This window comes from Artemia franciscana, chromosome 20 (assembly GCF_032884065.1).
Source record: "Artemia franciscana chromosome 20, ASM3288406v1, whole genome shotgun sequence".
Lineage (NCBI taxonomy): Eukaryota > Metazoa > Arthropoda > Branchiopoda > Anostraca > Artemiidae > Artemia > Artemia franciscana.
This window is the reverse complement of record NC_088882.1, coordinates 11767237-11773337: the sequence shown is the minus strand read 5'-3', so window position 1 is coordinate 11773337 and position 6101 is coordinate 11767237. Positions and strand designations below refer to the sequence as shown.

Sequence of the window (6101 nt, the reverse complement as noted above, 5' to 3'; positions counted from 1 at the left end):
CGGTTAATTCTCAAAAAATAGAAAAAATGAAGTATTTTTAACTTATCAGCAGGTATTTGGATCTTAATGAAATTTGATGTTTGGAATGATATTGTGTCTTAGAGCTCTTATTTTAAATCCCGACCGGATCTGATGACATTGGGGGGAGTTGGAGGGGGAAAACCTAAAGTCCCGGTTTTGCTACTTTAGGCACTTCCAGGTAAGCTAGGACGATGAAATTTGGCAAGCGTATCAGGGACCGGACCAGATTAAATTAGAAATAGTCGTTTTCCCGATTTGACCATCTGGGGGGGGGAGTAGGGGCCGGTTAATTCGGAAAAATAGAAAAAATGAAGTATTTTTAACTTATGAGCGGGTGATTAGATCTTAATGAAATTTAATGTTTGGAATGATATTGTGTCTCAGAGCTCTTATTTTAAATCCCGACTGGGTCTGATGACATTGGGGGGAGTTGGAGGGGGGAAACCTAAAATCTTGGAAAACACTTAGAGTAGAGGGATCGGGATGAAACTTGATGGGAAAAATAAGCGCAAGTCCCAGATACATGATTGACATAATCGGAACTTATTTGCTCTCTTTGGGGTAGTTGGGGGGGGGGAGGAGTAAGTCTTAAAAATTAGAAAAATGAGGTATTTTCAACTTACGAACGGGTGATCGGATCTCAATGAAATTTGATGTTTAGAAGGATATCGTGTCTTAGAGCTCTTATTTTAAATCCCGACCGGATCTGGTGATGGGGGCGGGGAGTTGGGAGGGGGAAACCTAAAACTTGGAAAACACTTAGAGTGGAGGGATCGGGATGAAACATGGTGGGAAAAATAAACACAAGTCCTAGATAGATGATTGACATAAACGGAACGGATCCGCTCTCTTTTGGGTAGTTGGGGGGGGGGGTTAATTCTGAAAAATTAGAAAAATGAGGTATTTTTAACTTACGAACGGGTGATTGGATCTCCATGAAATTTGATTTTTAGAAGGATATCGTGGCTCAAAGCTCTTATTTTAAATCCTGACCAGATCTGGTGACATTGGGGGAAGTTTGGGGTGGGGAGACCTAAAATGATGGGAAACACTTAGATTGGAGGGATTGGGATGAAACTTGGTTGGAAAAATAAGCAAAAGTCTTGCATACGTAATTTACATAATTGGAACGGATCCGCTCAATTGCGGGGGGGGGGGGTAATTCTGAAAAATAAGAAAAATACCGTATTTTTAACTTACGAAGGAGTGATCGGATCTTCATGAAACTTCATATTTAGAAGGACCTCGTAACTCCGATATCTTATTTTAAATCTCAACTGGATCAAACGTAATTGGGGGGGAGGCAGTTGGGGGGACCGGAAATCTTAGAAAATACTTAAAGCGGTGAGATCAGGATGAAACTGGATGGGAAGAATAGAAACCTGTCTAAGATACGTGACTGACATAACTGGACCGGATCTGCTCTCTTTGGTGGAATTGGGAGGGGGGAGGTAATTTTGAAAATTGAGGTATTTGTTACTTACGAAAGGGTGACCAGATCTTAATGAGCTCTTGGCTCTTGGCTCTTCCGACCTCGTACCATATGAGCTCTCGGCTCTTCCGACCTCGTCACAAGTGCCATATGAGCTCTTAGCTCTTGTTTAATTAAAAATTCTAAGTTTTTCCAAATTGCCAAAGAATACTTTGTTAAATAACTGTGACCCTATCGGACGTTAAATTATAAATTGTTAGAAAATTGTTGGAAATTGAAATTATAAATGTTGAAGAAATTTGTTCCCCGTCTATCCGGATCTACAAATCAACTTTTCTTAGTCTTTTTTAATTAAAAATACTAAGTTTGTCCAAAATTCCAAAGAATGCTTTGTTGACTAACTGTGGCCCTATCGGACGTTAAGTTACAAATTATTTTCTAAAATGTAAAGATTTTTTTTATTTTTTACCAATTTTAAATTTAGTGCATAAAATGTTGTTTCTGACCCATACTTATATTATTTATAGTAAAAAAAAATTACAAACATATAAAGGCTACTTGGCCTAAGAAGCTTAGCTTGTAAGACACATACTTAGACACGAAAGACAGAATTATGCTTAATGAACAAGTATGTCAATTGCATTGTTCATAGATTTGCATATACGTACATTATGTGGATGAGCTACAACTACTTTTGTCTAAGTCACATCTTATGATATATGAGACAGTGGTTACTATCTAAGGTGTGCAGCATACGGCATACGACATCAAATTTAGGTGTTAATTAAACTTTCCTATTAACTCTTTAATGAACTTCATGGCTATCACAGCGGGATCCGAGTTCATCGAACATGTTGAGACTATGCCAAGATGCAAATGATGGTAATTTTTCACTAGCTGAATTTCTACTGGGAAAGGTACAAAAAATAAGAAGTTAGTCTTTATTGAGGTATAAATCAGTGAAATAAGGAAGTTTTGCTATTTAGCATTTGAATATTATCATTTCTTTTTGTACAAGTAATTTAGCCATTTTTATTTATTTATTCTTTACAGTCGCAAACGATTTTAAAGTAGAGACGATAAAATTTGTCGGACAAAGAAGAAAAACTACAGATGTTATGGCAAAAATTCTTGCAAATCAGAAAACTTAAACGGTTAAAATCATGCACATGAAGATTTGAGCCTATTTAAGATTAAATAAAAAAAAACTAGTTTTTTCAACTGAAAGTAAGGATCAACATTAAAAACTAAGACGAACAGAAATTATTAGCTACAGAAGGGGTTTCTTTCTCTACAGTAACCTCTCTATCAACCTCCGTAGAAAAATTCCCCCTCCCCCTAAGGAGATATCTTCTAGACAATTCAATCCTGATGAAAATTTACCCCGGGCAATTAACCTTCATATCTTCACACGTAAAATTGAATCGGCAAAGAGGAAGTATTATAAATAAAAATGATTTTGTTTAAGAATTCTGTCAAACTCCCCCAGCGTAAAATTTCCCCTGAAAAGTTCACGACCTGGAAACTTCTCTCCGTATGAAAAACTATACCCGTGGGAAATTTCCCCGGCAGAAAATTTCCCCCCCCCCCCCGCTCACACCTGAAAAACTTATGCACAATTCCGAGTAACAAACACTATACGTAAACAATGGAAAATTGTATAATTTAAAGACCTTTCCCCAGGGGTTGTGGGGGGCAATGCTGTCTCCAAAGGTATAGTTATTGGATCTTTCAACTATGTTAAAAAGACCTCTGTATCAACATTTTGATCAGGTAACTTAGGAGAAAAAAGGGGCATGTGAGAGTGGCTACTTGTCCTCTAATCTCGAATGTTCGAATGAGCACTCTCCTGATATTCTAGAACCGTTGGTTTGAAACGATCATCTCTGGGGCGAAAAATATAAATGCGTATCCGTGATCCTTCTTCTGGCAAAACATACAAAATTCAGCATTTTTACAGATAGGAGCTTCAAACCTCAACAGTAGGGTTCTCTAGTATGCTGAAATCTGAAATCTGATGGTATGATTTTCATCAAGATACTTTTACTTTTACGGGATGTTTTCCTCTTTTAGGAAAATCATGCAAATTCACTTAGGCTTTCAGCATTTGACGTGTAACACTAAAACCTATAAATATGATATATTCGGGATTAGCATAATAAGCCATTTCTTTCGATTTATCTACCGATATCAAAATTTTGTTATTTAGATTTTCGGTTACTATTAAGCCGCGTCGTTCCTTACTTACATAGCATAACCACGAACTATTTGATGGAGTAGATAAAAACTCTGATAATGGGCAGGTATCTAAGCCCCTAGCTTCCCCCTGAAGTTTCAATGTTTTTATTGCTATCTCTATAATACTATTTTAATTTTCTGTTTTGTATTCTTCTTTCCAATTCCACCCCCTCTTCCTTGCGAAAAAAGCAAATTTCCGAAGATATACCTTAACTTAACGTCTAGTCTTTCAAATTAAACGCAAACAAGATAATTTTTTTTTAATTTTGATGTTCATTATTGCGTCTTCGAATCTTAGTTTTCGAAGTTTAGATGGTTGAAGCTAATTGTCTATCAAAATTTTCGACTTCCCATCTAAATTTTCTTTTTATACAGCAGAAAAACATAAAAAAAAAATGTGAGCAGCAGTTCAGGTGCTAAAGATTTTACCAACACAGTTTTTATCCTAAAAAATGCACAACTTTTAAAGTAATTTACTTGGAACTTTTTTTTCGTGAGTGTTCTAATAGTAAGTAATTACAAGACCTTATTCCCTTTCCATCATAAAAAAAGACAAAATAAATCAGAAACATAACGCTATTTTTTATCAAGATTTGTGACAATTAGTCTTAAATTTACGAACATCCTAGCCATATGACCAATAAACGCGTTCAGTGAGCCTCGCCCTCCCAACTCACACCCTTTCAAAAGCATTAAATTAGGCAAGGCCAGCCAGCGAATAAAACCAGTCAGCCAAACCGACCAAACCAAATCAGCACACAGACAACAGCAAGACCGTAGTTATGGTATTTTGACAAGACGGGTAAAGCAGTGGACTGGGTCAAAAAGACTAAGTCTCTTAAATGATAATAAATGAGGTTTAAGCGGGGATATTTTATTATCGATCCGATCTCATTTCAAAATAATTAATTTTGGGTTACTATTGGCCTTGGTTCGTCTTTCAGTAGGTTGTCAATACCGATGCAACCACGATGTGTACATAGAATTGCATTTTGTTTATATAATTGTATTATATTTCAGTTTATATTGGCGGAGGGAATAGCTCTGAACAGCCATAAAAACATGACTTCTACAGGGAATATAAGAAGCTTCACGAAAAATTTCAATTTTTTAGGAAGATTGGAAGCTTTCATACCCCCCCCCCGTCCAGTCCTGCTTATTTGCCTAACTCAACTTGCTAGTCTGAATCCAAATAGTCCACCTTGTGGATCTAAGGTCATAACATCAGCCTTTTGCAAAAGCACCAAGAAAGTAGACAAGAAGACAGATCTCCCATAGTCCGTGCTGCAAACAATGAACTTACAGACCACTTTCGTCAAGTTCCGTTTCTGCTGAACACTTATTTCCTCTATTGAGGGTCTCTATTATTAAGTCTTTTGACATGAAACCTTTTTGCTGATTGGAACATTTGTTGCAGTATAAGAGTTCATATTATGGCAAAAGTTTGATGAAAGGCAGAATGGTTCTTTATCTTAAGAGATGCTTCTCCCCTTTTGTTTTCTAGTAAGAACCATTATTTACGGAAACTATAACAAAGCGTTCGATATTCAAGCTACAGGGTATTAGAACATAAATTTACAAATCAACACCCCTGTCTCAAGAAGGTGTCTGTCCTAATGAATTTCGTATTTTTGTGCGGAAAATGCACTTCATAACGCTTCCCTTTTAGTTCCAAGATACACAATAATTCTTTTTTTTTCTTTAAGTTTTTATTCCCTTTATACAGTGTGGGCCAAGTCACTGACCCATTTCAATTGTGAATAACTTTTTTTTTTATTTTAACATTTATATGCATGAAATTTTAGTATCATAAATTCAAGGCGATGGAAATTGATTATCTATCACGTACGTATACCGTATCACGTTATATACCGTACGCTGTACAGTACTGAATTTCTCCATAATTAAATTCCAGGATCTGAAAAAAAAATATTAAGAAAGTAAAAAATATTAAGACATAAAAAGATATTGAAAAATAAAAGGGTCAGTGACTTTTGGTCCACCCTTGTATAATTAATTTGAGGCTTGAGTAACTAAAAGTGGGGTATCTCATTGTTTTAAAGAATTCAGGGGGGCGAGGGAAGAGCCATGGTCCTATATAGTGAGTTTCACCTTCATTTCCTATATTTCGGCAGGCTAATCCATTTATTGGCGTCTTTTTTTTGCAGTACCCAGGTGCAGGAAATTTATTGGGTGGTAGTGGTCTACACTATCCAGATTACCAGATTCCATCCCAATTTTCCAGAAAACACTGAATGTAGACGCGGCTTTACCCATGTCAACTATAATAGGCAGCACAATACCACTGCCTAAGTAAAAACCGATGTGGGCACAATTTATTGTTGTTATTTTTTTTCAACAAAGCGCTTCGTATAGAACGAGTCGTCGCAGAAACGTTGAAATGGTTCCA

General features: G+C 36.4%; 1 protein-coding gene across 1 annotated transcript in view; it reads left to right on the top strand.

The window, feature by feature from the left end:
- Nucleotides 1–2450: 2450 nt before the first annotated feature.
- Nucleotides 2451–6101, top strand: part of LOC136039759 (steroid receptor seven-up, isoforms B/C-like) — a 126125-nt gene continuing 122474 nt past the window's right edge. Inside the window, exon 1 of the mRNA XM_065723615.1 lies at nucleotides 2451–2470. The gene's annotated coding sequence lies outside the window, so the exon portion shown is untranslated. The remainder of the gene's footprint in view (nucleotides 2471–6101) is intronic.